At 37.6% G+C, this 13,462-nt stretch overlaps 1 protein-coding gene across 1 annotated transcript in view; it reads right to left on the bottom strand.

Annotated features, from left to right (window-relative positions):
- Positions 1–13,462, bottom strand: part of LOC137600479 (zeta-sarcoglycan-like) — a 246,628-nt gene that overhangs the window by 43,746 nt on the left and 189,420 nt on the right. The gene's annotated exons all lie outside the window — the stretch shown is intronic.

Below are 13,462 nucleotides of genomic sequence, written 5' to 3'. Positions count from 1 at the left end.
TTTACCTTTATGTTGTCATCGGTTAAAGGCTTTGCTTAAGACTGCAACTTATTTAGTAGCAGAGTTTAATTTTCCATGCATTCAATATGTATTCTCTACTTTAGATGAATAATGCTAAAGTATTTGCACTGCTGCAGTTTAGGAACTACAGTACTGATGTTGATATTAAGGAATCTAACTTTTTTCTATAATATTTTGGTTATTGAATGAAAGGTAGACACACATTTACCCTTTTTAGATTCTATATAGATGCAAATGTCTTCAATTTATTCTGTGCTATGAACAGGAGTTAATTGTCAGACCGAGTAAGCAGATGATGCCAGCACCCAGTTGACATACTAACACTCAGCTTCAGCTGACAATCCAATAGCTCTCAAAACTCTTTCTGTTTCTGAAACACATACAAAGCAAAAAAGTTTCCTGAGACCAAATGCAGAAGTTGAGATGCTGTGACTTCAGGCGAGAACAGATTTCTTTGTTTATTTGAAAATAAACTTTGCTATCAGTCTTCTCAACATTTTTGTCAACGCAACACAGCTACCCTCCCTCAAGTTATATTGGCACGAAGCCTTCGATTGGCTCTGCTCCAAAGATCATTTGACTGCAGATACACAAAGAATGGCATGATGTAAAGCACATACTGTCACAACAAGACATATATTTGATAATCTTACACATACTATGCCCTAAACCTGTCCCAAGTTTGCAAATCTTATTGTAATATGAAAAGTTATGCATAAATTACAGGATCAGCTCTTTAATCCGGACCGGCATCAAACTTTAATGGGTTTTGTTCTTGATTCGTGCCCCACCCTTCTACAGAGTTTTATGGAAATTGCTTCATTAGTTTTCTTGGGCATGATTAGGGCTTTATCACATATTGTAAAAGAAAGTGGGATAAAACCCCCCCCCATCAATCCACCCTAATCCACCCTATATCCAAATGAACAAGAAAACGTGGCAGACAGAAATTAACAAATCGCCTTCGTGTGAGAGGTAAATAGATCTCCTTTGCAGTGATGTGAAGTGTGTCTGTGTTTTTGACGTGTGATCTGTGTTTACCCAGTAACCATTAGTACAGAGAACTAAGGGGTGGGGCGAGCAGTATAGTGCACTGTCTGACATTTGAGAGATGCTGGACCTCCCTTGGATCTTGTTGTGATATACAACAAAATTGACAAAAGTAAACAGACCGGCTTTGACTGGATTTCACTCACAAAACTTCCCGATTAGTAATTCAAACATGTAAAAGCTTATCAGTGGATTAAGATGAGCTTCGCACAGAGCAGGTCAGGCTGATATGCTTGTCAGTTCTCCTCATGTCTTGAATGTCAAATTCAATGAATATCCAAAAGCCCACTGGAGTCTTTTGTGTGTTCTGCATCAGGAAATATTCATGTGGGTGTGTGTGTGTGTGTGTGTGTGTGTGTGTGTGTGTGTGTGTGTGTGTGTGTGTGTGTGTGTGTGTGTGTGTGTGTGTGTGTGTGTGTGTGTGTGCAAACTGCATAATGTAATGCACAGGATCTTTAAGAATATTTAATTAAATCTTGAGTAAAATGTTTCTCTGTTTTTAATTGGAAATAAAAACACTTCATAACAAATGAATGCATGATTGGACACACATGATTGCATGTTAGCAGGTCAGTCATCGTGTTATAAGCAAAGGAAACAAAGGCAAAACCTGAAATCAAAGAGTAAGTATTAGTCATGACAGCACTAGCCTATTGTTTGCTGTAGTAGTATAGCATCACAGTATACAGTATGTCAGTGTATTGGATACCAGACTGCAATCTGCATGAGGAGGTGATATTGAAGCAGTGGTTAATAATATTGGTGTAAGGATTAAATATTGGTTTATTTCTATGGCTCCGTGCCTGGAACAAATCCGATATCTAACTGAATTCCAGTGCAGTTAAACTCAATTTCACACTTCATTTGATCTTTTTTTTTTTTAGAGATGACAAATTTGAATAAAGAAGAACCGTCTCGTTTGGATGCTGTGATGATAGTTTCACTCAAAATGAAGACAAATCATGAAAGAACAGGCAACTCAATTCAGTGTGTATTTTAATTAATGCATATTTTGAACATTTTTTCTTGTACTGTATGTGCTATCACACAAGATCAGTGCACAAAGAAATAAAACGTCATGCTATACAAGACCACACTTGGTGTTTCAAACTCAGCTTCCAGGTGCTGGACCAATATAGAGGCATGGAGCCATTGAGTGTTCTTATTGATCTCATCCAATTACATATGTAGCCATTATAGAGTCTTTACAATCTCTTCAGAGAGGGAATAGGTTAACATTTTTAGCTTAGGCTGCACTGCAGATATTGACTTTAATAAAGTGTATGCAAATGGTATTTATAAGCTTCGGGAAACTATGAAAAGATATACAGTATAGTTATTTTATGTTTGCTTTTCATTATTTCTACCCGACAGACAGGCCCTCTGCTCTGCCCCAGTACACCTTTAATATCTTGGGATGTCTGTCAAAAGAAACAAATAACAATAAATGAGGAAAACGATGTGAATGGGATTAGAGGGATAAAAGGAAGAAACTGCATCACTAAGCACTTTCTCAACTTTGAAACTGCCACAGGTGGGAGGGAGAGATTCATGCACTGAGGGACACAAATTATTTATTTAGTGTTGATTACAGTCATTAATATAGTAAGGGTGGAGAGAAAGAGACAGAGGGAGAGATAAATGAGTGCTGTTTGTCATTTGCATTAATCAACCTGATCTCTGGAGTCAAGACTGTGGGATGAAGGTAAGATGAAGTGATCCATAGATGAAGAGACTGAAAGATTGTGCCACATATTTCTACATACTTCTATGGAATTTTAAAGCTGCACACATGACCAAATAATTAGTTTTAAAATAAACACATTCGGTGAAAAAAGTGGTTTGTTTTAAAGGAAAACAACACTGAAAAACTGCTGGGTAATTTTTTTTTTCATGCAGAAGAACTTACTTCACTAATTTATAAGATAACGGTCTTTAAAAACATTTGGAATTTGATGACATTGAAATGAGACTACAAAGACATTACAAACACTGACAAAGGCTTGTCACGTCTACAGGCCGAAACTGACCTGAGCCCTGTTGGCAGCTGAATTCAGAACAAATGGGTTTTCAATTGGACAAATGGAACTTAATACATTCCCCCAATCTTCTTCTTCTCCTTTGGGCTTTTCCCTTCAGGGGTCACCACAGCTAATCAATTACCTCCATCTAACCTTGTCTTCTGCATCCTCTTCTCTCACACCAACTACCTTCATGTCCTCTTTCACTACATCCATAAACCTCCTCCTTGGTCTCCCTCTAGGCCTCCTGCCTGGTAGTTCAAAACTCAGCATCCTTCTACCAATATATTCACTATCTCTCCTCTGGACATGTCCAAACCATCTCAGTCTGGCCTCTCTGACTTTATCTCCAGAACCTCTAACATGTGCTGTCCCTCTGATGTACTCATTCCTGATCCTATCCATCCTGGTCACTCCCAGAGAGAACCTCAGCTGTGCCCAATTACATTTTAGACTATTAAGGTTTGCATCTGTAGACGTGGCAGTCACTCCACTATGTCTTGGGCTGCTGGCTTAGTTGAGTGATCCCAGATCACAGTTCATCTCCTGAGTGCTGCCCAGGTGCCCATGAGCAAAGCAACATCACCTTTACAAGTTGCTTATTAGAGGCGCACCATGACAGCTGCCCACCTCTAATTTGCGTGTGTGTGTGTGTGTGTGTGTGTGTGTGTGTGTGTGTGTGTGTGTGTGTGTGTGTGTGTGTGTGTGTGTGTGTCACAGTCCTGTACAGATATACATATGCATGTGACTAACAGATTTGACTTACACTAGTGGACAAATAATTTCCCTGTGGGCATCATTAAAATTGATTTCATCTCTACATTTTACTTAGCAATAAAATGTAACATGTTCTATGTTAATATTGGTAATTCTACAGCTTTTTATTTAATGATCTAGATTATAAATTATATGCTGCATTGTGTTAAAGTAGTAAAGACCCTGCATTGTGATAACTTGTTAAACTTGAAGTCAAAGTAAAAAACTTAGTTACAATAAAGATTGGAGGAATGCATGGAAACTAATGCAAAAATAATTTGCATTTAATATTAAAGCCAGTTCTATATGATTCAGGTTGGCTTTGTGTGGTTGAATAGAGCTTGTTTTTACATACAGGCAGTGTGTATTGATTCTGTAAAAGGTTTCAAAACCTTTGCATACATTAAAGCAATCATGCGCCATCCAACAAACACATGTGACACTCCTTTCTTGCTTTTGTACAATGGCCTGTCTCTACCGCAGTTCTTAAAATACTGTCGATAGAGTTCCTTGGAGAATTTTTTCTTGTCCTGGCCAAGGAGCTGCCAAGCCCAACTTGATCTCTCATTAATTCTGCAATTTAGCTTTTCATCCACCATATTGACTTACTGGAGAGCTGCTTCCAATGGCAGGGGAGGAACAAGGATACAAATCACGTTTTTTTTGTTTTTTTTCCCCTGCTGACACATATAGTCAACAGTTTCAGTCATTTCATGTGGGGGAGCAATCATCATGTTAGTCACTGACATCATGCCCAGCAGCTGCAAGACAGAGTGAGCTGTCGCAGCGTCATGAGGAGCGACATGGCATAAAAGAACTGTCAGCTCATCCACTTCTGCTGTGAGACTCACCCTCTCATGCTGGTCAAGATTAATACCTCACTGGAAGGGGAGAAGAAAGCGTTTTTTTTTTTGCTAGTTTATTGTGAAGACCAGGCGTGAGAGATGTGACACCACCTGCATTGTGTGAAGCACAGCTTCTTCCCTGGAGCAAGCTAGCTCAGTCAGGTTCATGAAGATAAAGACACACTCATCTTCAGCTTGTGCAACATCTCCAAACTTTCTACACACATTTGCAGAGTGCTTGGAGCTGAATGGCAAGTAATTGTACTGTTACTGTAGGAGAAACACAGGGAGTGCTGGGGTACAGAATGATGGAGAGATGAAAGCACACATCCTCCAGGTCTATGTCTATGATAATCTGGTAAAGGTATTCCAGCTGCAGTTGTATTGTCAAACTGTGGAACAGCATGTTCATCATTCGTTTGAGTAATGGAGACATATCATTCCCTCCATTCTTTTGTGAACTAAGAAATAATAAAAAGCATAAATTGCTTCCCCCTGTGGAACCCTGGAAATTACCTTCTTTAAAAATTAATTTGAGTAGCTAGTACAATCCAGATGTCCATTGAAGACACATGTAAGAGTAGATGTCAATCAAGCGCACAACCACACGGCACCCGATCCAATCATAGCGGATCTGCCAGAAAGAATCACGAGAACAATATGGCATAAGGTATCTGCTATGCTAGAAGAAATAACTATACATGGACTTATAATATACAGTATATTATATATTATTATGATTATGATTATGATTATGATTATTATAATTATATTTGACAGCATCCGGGAGTGCGCTGCGATCCAAGACTCACTGAATGCAGCACACTTCCGTGTATTAAAGAAACACTTAAAAGCGCTTTAAACAGTCGATAAGAGTGTGGGAAAAGGTGATACAGATAGAAGGTGGTTTAATATCAGTATGGGAGATTTCATAAATGTTTAAATTACTGTAAATAATAAAATATTTTGTCGCAATATCGCAGAATTTTATTTGCGGGTGGTCATGGAACGCAATAAAAGGAAAAAAAAATAAAAGGAAGATAAGGACAGGGTATGAGAAAGAGAGACAGAGAGGGAGTGGAAGATAGGCCAGATAGAGTCAGTGTCTTTATGGTTATAAACAGACTACATATAGTGTGAGGTAGAGCTGCAGGCACATCCGTCTTGGTTCATCCCAATAAGAAACGTGTATAGGGATGGTGCCTTGCTCAGGGGCACCTTGGCAGTGCTCAGGAGGTGAACTGACACCTCTCGACTGCCTGTTCACACTCCAACCTTTTTGCCCACATGGTCCTTAAACCGGCCACCCTTTGGTCACTAACCTTAGACCTAGTGGACTGAGCTACTGCCTCCCAAATTACTCCATTGTCTCCCATGGAAGCATTGTACTTGACTACATGTCCATTTTGGCGACAGATAATAGCAACAGGCAAAAAAATTGTTATCCACTGCTTTCAGTTGGAAGACACACAAGAGTGTGTTCTATCAGACTAGCACTGAGTGGTCATTTGCCAAGGATAAGATGGGATGTTGTCCAGCCTGTTTGTAAGCTTGCCTAAATGCCCAAAAAGCCTGTAAGGGGAACAGTTGGGAACCCATTCTACGTAAGGCCCTTCAACTTTGTGATAGAGGCTCCCTTTGTTATTTTAATTAATATTAGTTCAATTTGCAAAATAATAGGAGCTGTACGGTTTCAACAGAAACACTAACTCGGGCCAATACCCTGCTGGGGTCAAAATTAGACAATGACAACATTACAAAAGACCATGGTGTGGGTTGAATCATTCGCAGTTCACACGTCTCCTTTTGCTGACTTCCTTGCTTCTTATGCTATTTCACTATTTCATTTTATATTCTTTGACATTTACATTGAAAGTGACAGAATCAATCCAATTGTATCAGCTAAATTCAAACAGCATGCCTTCCTCTTTAATGCTTTCTCTCTCCGATCAATTGTATGTCATGCTTTATGATAGCATGCGAACTTACTTGAGACCTTGTAATGTTAATTTTACACAATAAGACAAGGAAGCTTTTACAATTTAGAAGTAGCTCAGTGCTACTTATCACGACAAAATATAACACAATAATGTCATATTACCTTATTATTCAGAACATGAACAAGGAAAATTTTTTAAAAGCCCTAAGCTCCTGATTCACATATAGAGGAGACGGTTTGGCATGATCTTAGATTTATCTGATATATATGCCTTTCAAGTGACTTACATCCTTTTGTGAATCACATTAATATCCTGAAGTCATGGCAAATGCAAGATGCAAAAAGATAACAGTCTTGCATTTAATTGTGAGTTGGTGATCTTTAAGTGAGGCATTTTATTAAATGACCTTTTATATTTGCAATAAAAGCATCGTGCCAATTCAGAGTTTATACAGCTTGGCGCTCACAAAAATGATTTTTGGAAAGAGTACATAACATCTGACATAAAATGTTGCACACATTGTACTTGTATCTGCACAAGATTTATTTGACACATTGTAATATTTGCAGTTACTAAGTGTCCTTTGAGACATTGTGCTGTGTTACTGCCTAAAACTACCAAGTAAATTAACATGGTAATAATTCCTAAGGGGTGATAATGTTAACAATTGTACCCAAGTATAGAATTTGGAAGCAGTGAGAAGTGTTGAAATGCATTTGAAATTTACGAACATAATTGGTTCCAAGAGGTTCTTCGTAATTTGAATTGTTCGTAAGTCTTTCTTTATTTCAGAAACGTTTAAATTACCGTAAATATTAAGATAAATAGATCGCGATCTTAATCGCCAATTCCTCAGTCGCATGTGGTTCCTGGAATGCATTAACTGCAAAGACCGAGGGCGCGCTGTATTCACCTTAAGGATCATCGAATCCTTGCAAATTTCTATGATGAATTCTGTCTTATTCATGTTTTTTAAAAACATTCCAGAAGGGGAAATGCTGTTAGACATAATAAAGGTCCCAAAGCTTGACTTATTATTACCAAACTTGCATTTGGTTATCAAGTTTAACTATATCATGTCATTATTTAGAAGGAATCCTTACGAATACAATTATCAATTTCCCACTGGGGAAAATTGAAGTAAGCAGTTTGTGGTTGGATGGTTTCAAATTGAAGAATTACATCAATAGAGATGGCATCATAAAACAACTTTGCAGTTCTTCACAAGGTGATTTAACTGGTATAGCACTCTGGTGCTTTACGGTAAACAATGTCCTGCTATCCTTGCAAAAAATAATTCCATGCTTACATAAAATCATCTTTATTGCTTGAAGATGGCAGTTTTCTCAGTTGACATATTATTGTACAGTAATTTTTAAAAAAACATTTTGTATTTGTTAGATGAAACACAAAAAATAGCAGATGGTTGTTGTTCACAGTTGTATAACTCCAGATCTATAAAGAGAAAAATAATCTTGTAGCTTTTACAACACAATAAAAGCTGCTTGTAATGTGACTATGTTGTCAATGTGGGACAACATGAAAGTATAGGTCATAATAAAATAGAAAAAAAAAAAATCAAGTTTTTATTTAAAGCGCTTCGACTATGACCATATGCACTACATTGTAAAACAGTAATTTTGTCCATGATTAACTGTGAAAATACTTTGGGCTATGAGGATTGAAGAGGACGTCAGATATCAACGTGATTCTCAGCAGAACTCTCAACAACAAACTAATAAAATAAAATAATATATTACTAAAATATTTAACTGTATATTGCTTCACCACCAGAGGCACAGGGAGTGATCTTCCGCTTGAAAGAATATATGTCATTTTATTATTGTGTCCAGCCACCAGTAAACAGCATAAAGTTCACTGGTGCAGAAGGATGATTTATGTACTCCATTAAATCCATTCCTTTTGGCAAACATACCCACACATATGAACAGGCGATGACAACATTATTTTCCATACTGCAGCCAAAACAGTGTGCAGGCAATTAGCCTTTGCTTAATTAAAGTGCCATCATAAGGATAAATGAGAACAATATCAATAAATCCATGCCTTTATTGAGTCCTTGATGGCCCCTTAAGTGTATTCAAGTTTGTTAATGCTCAGCTCTATATATTTTTAATTGCCTCATTAGAACCATTGATTTGATCGGAGAGCGAAAGTATTAAATGAGGAAGACGTGCTGTTTGAACTTTGCTGATTGGATAAGGGAGAGAATAGAATTAGACCACTTAACATATCTGTGTTTCTCAGCCAGCCAAATCAAGCCACAAAGATCGCACTCTAGCTTAAAATGTGATCACTGCAAGAAATGATTGTTATGTATGTCATTTGCTTTTCAGAAGGGGGATTTGTAAAAGTGTAGATTCCTAATTAGACTGTTGGTAATGAAACAATTGAATTTCATGCAAGGCTTTGCAAAGTGCTTACTCTGCACACTATTCAGAAAATAATTTCAGCCAACATTCAAGTGTTTAACTGCTACAGCAACACCAAGTCTTTGCCTCAGTTTGAGACTGAGGGGGATAAAAACAAACGAAGACAAACATCTTTATATTCTTAAATTACAACAGTTACTAATTTACATATGTACACACACAGCAACGCATGATAGTATTTGATATTCTTTTTGAAATTCACCCCAAATTTAGTCCCTTAGTTTTGCAGCTTTGGTAATCCATTTTTTTTTAGGTACACTGGAGACTTCAGGTAAGTGATTACACATAGATAAAAAGGAACATAATTAATGTAGAGGTTAAAGATAATGAAGAGATAAATGTAAAGAGGAAAAAGTTAACACTGTCAGTGGGGAATTCACTGCTTCAATACGAGATGAGGTCCGTGCCTGATTAAAAAAAAGCAGGGAATGAAAGGTAAAATTGACAACAGAACAGAGGAAGTGATGATGAGAAAACGGGTGCAGAGTAGAGAGAACGAAAAGGTCATGAAGTGGGGGACGTATCTGCATGTGGAGACGAATGGCTGAAAAATGCAGAGATGATGGAGGTGTTGAACTTTGAATGCATGTTTTTAAGTGGCAAGTGCTTTTATGGCAAGTACTGTATGACGCATGAACAATCATAGTCTTACATCTAGTTTGGTGAAAAATACATGCAGGTACATGCACCTTCCCATTTTCACAACACATTAATGGAAGGTTGGTGGGTGGCAACCTCTTCCCTGTGACCCGGAAGAAGCTAATAAGATTAATACATTTTTGAGACGATCTAGGGGTGGGGTCTGATGTACACTAGCCACAATCGAAATCTAATTTCCCCCTGTAGTGTCACTATTCAAATCATTTTATTTTTTTCTGACTTGACTTCAAAATTTCTCTCAATATTTCAATCAATATTTCAATTATATGTCAAATGTGTAATTTATTTATTCCCTACCTCACCGTAAAAAAAGAAAAGAAAAAAAAAGCTTTGAATAAATCCTGCAACAGCCTTTCTTAGAGTAACGATACCAAAATATATTTCTTCATTTAGCAATAACTCATAAAATGTCTAGCATTTTTTACAAACATGACAGGATTTGGGACAGGATTTAGGTCACTTTATGCATGAAGTCTCAACAGAAAGAACTACTGAAAGTCTTGCTTGTTCTCTCGTTTGTTTTTCCACTCTCATCTGTTGTACAAGTATTTATGTATTATGTAATTAGAAAAAAAAGTGTCTGAACACAATGTTCTTGAAGAAAAGCACAGTTTACAAAAATGTAATATTCATTTTGTCTTTGCTCAAAGCTATACAGACAATGTTAATCAAAGGAAAAAGAAATTTGCAAACGCAAGCTCCATTTGTTTTTGTTTTTACTTTCCTTAATTTTGAATGAAATGACTAAAAAAAGTTGACTGACATATTTGGTTTAAACTTTCGTTAGAGAAAGAGTTCTCAGGCCTGGGAATAGGAAAGATGATCATTTGTTTCCAGATATTCAATCAAGTTTCAGTCAAGTTTTATTTATATAGCTCTTAATCATAGCAACAGACATTTCAAAGCGCTAGCCACAGTTGAAATTTAATGTATTTATTTAATTTATTTATTTAGTGTATTTTTGCATGGTGACAGTATATTAATACAGATGTTACAAATAAATAAATTCTGTAACTTGCTAGAAGTTAGAGAATAGTCAGTCTTAGTACAGATTTATGGTCTGCAGGTACCTTTTTTATCATCGTATTTGACATTTTTTAATGTTTGAGGAGCCTCTGAAAAAAAAATCTTTAATCTCAACGTAATTATCCTAGTACTATTATAACACCATTTCACTCCCCGTAATGCTGAGCTGTCATCACCAAGTGGTTGGTGGGCGGGGGTGGGTGGGGGGGTTAGTGGGTTCAGAAGGTACCGATATAAACCTCGAAGTTCACTCAACATATTTATGGTTGACTATTCAGAAGACAAAGATGACAGGTTCTCCCTCACATTAATGAACTGACAGCGATGGGGGGATAAATGAGAGAGGGCGATAAAACTGAGAAGGAAAGCCCAAGGCCGACATGTGTACCCAGACCCTCTCTGTCTGAGGACAAGGCACAAGCTAAGTGTGTGTGGGTGTACATGAGTGTATTTCTCTTTTTTCATGTCTTATAATTATCAATCATGTAACAAGATATGGGAACTATATAAGAACTCATTTTTATGACTTCATACATACACAATACAATCCACTTTTTCTTGCTAATTTGTATCCCTTGGGTCTTTGATCTGAGACCGACCACTAACCATGCTGACAAGAGAAGTCTGTTCAAAAAATAATTGGGGGCATTTTATTAAGCGTATATTATCCATCAGCTATATAACCAGATATATTTAATGGCTAAAGTCATATTGTCTGGATAGCATCCAGTTTGAATTAATACAACATTCTCACTGTGAAGTACGTTATGTGATTGGTTCATTTTGTTTGTTTATGAGCGCGCACACACACACAGACACACAGACACACACAGACACACAGACACACACACACACACACACACACACACACACACACACACACACACACACACACACACACACACACACACACACACACACACACACACACACACACACACACACACACACACACCATCCATCCAGTGCACTAGTGTCCCAGTTGTCCAGCAACATACAGTTAGCCTTCAGGGCACCTCTGCTCCTCAGTAAGCTGTAGATGAACAACTAGATCATCAGTGGCACATCTCTGGCCTACATGTGGGCTAAAGACTGGAGAACCCTCTGCATCCACCCCCTTTAGTCGAACAACTTCTTTCTCTCCAACTGTGTCTTTCCAGCATGCTCACACAATATAGAGGTGGAGCTGCTATTTTCAGCTGTCTTACCCTTTTTTGTGTGTTTCACAGCTCAGGGAAACAGGTACAGGGAAAACAGCTCATTCCTGTCTGGCTGAGAGGAGGTTGGTCACTGGCTAGGCTGCTTAGGAGGTGACTGAGAGGCAGACTGGAGGCAAATCCAGATACTGGGGAGACTGGAAGCTGGCAATCCTGTGTGTGTGTGTGTGTGTGTGTGTGTGTGTGTGTGTGTGTGTGTGTGTGTGTGTGTGTGTGTGTGCGTGTGTGTGTGTGTGTGCGTGTGTTTGTATGTCGCAACATGTCCTAAAATGATCATAGTTCTGTGGAATCGTAGCCTAAATGTGAGTATATATATGAGGTATAATTAAGAGTTTATATGTTCAGTATGTATGACAGTGACAGATCGAGAATATCAGAAATATAATTCAATGTTCAATGCTTAAGTGTAAATTCAGCAGTTCTACAACTTGGCTCATAAAACACTCTTCACCCTCTGTCGTCCTGCAGTCAGCTGCAGTAGGTTAGCTGGATGTCTAGTTTTAAAACAGATTCTGCTGACTGCAAGATCGGCACTCAGGCACAAACTCACACAGACACACACACAGGCATTAGAGTGCTTCTCTTGGTGATGAGAACAGCTTTACGGAGATTTAACGGCAGGAGGTGAGCTGTCAAGGATTTCAAATACTATACATTTCAGCAAAGGAAACAAGTAAATAGATAGGACCAGGGCAAACTACAGGACAGCAATTTACATTGAACAAACACATTAACCTTGAGCTATATAATTTAACATATCCTCCAACTCACCTTAAATTGACATTAAATGATACTTGGCAAAGACTGACACATGATTTTGAAGGCAAATAGATGTAGATAGATAACCCTAACCATAACAGCATTTCCCTTAACCCATAACTAGTGTCAGAATTTCTACCTAAATATTATTTTTAAAAGGCATTTCAAACTGAAACTTTGTATTTGCTGGCAACCTGGTTAATAGTGTTTTAAAATAGAGATAAACTTAGAAGGTGCTCCAAATCAGCTCTTTGAACAAGCAACACAGACACAGTCAATCAGCCAAGTTGATCTGTAGCCCATTAAATATTCAGGCAGCATGACATTAAACTGACAGAAGAGATCTCAATATATATTAGGGACAATCAGTAAAGGTACATTTTACCTTAACTGACTTTTTTTCCCCCTCCAAATTTAATTTTCATTTTGTCATTCCACTGAACTAAGGACACTATTGATATGATAAGTAGAAGCAAACAATTTTAACACATCCCAGTAATAATAGTCTTTCTCTATGGTATAACCATAAAAAAGTTAACCATGGAATGAGAGAAAAACTCCCCAAAAACAAACTTTATAAAGATAAACAAGAAAGTTCATGTATGTTTTCTTCAGTTAAATATTTACACACGTCCATTTCATTTCCAAGTATTATATTTGTTCAAAAATTATTTTATCCATATTCTGAGACTGCATTACGTTGTTGAGTCATAT

Source organism: Antennarius striatus, chromosome 8 (assembly GCF_040054535.1).
Source record: "Antennarius striatus isolate MH-2024 chromosome 8, ASM4005453v1, whole genome shotgun sequence".
Classification (NCBI taxonomy): Eukaryota; Metazoa; Chordata; class Actinopteri; order Lophiiformes; family Antennariidae; genus Antennarius; species Antennarius striatus.
The sequence above is the reverse complement of the archived record's forward strand: the minus strand, read 5'-3'. Positions and strand labels throughout refer to the sequence as shown.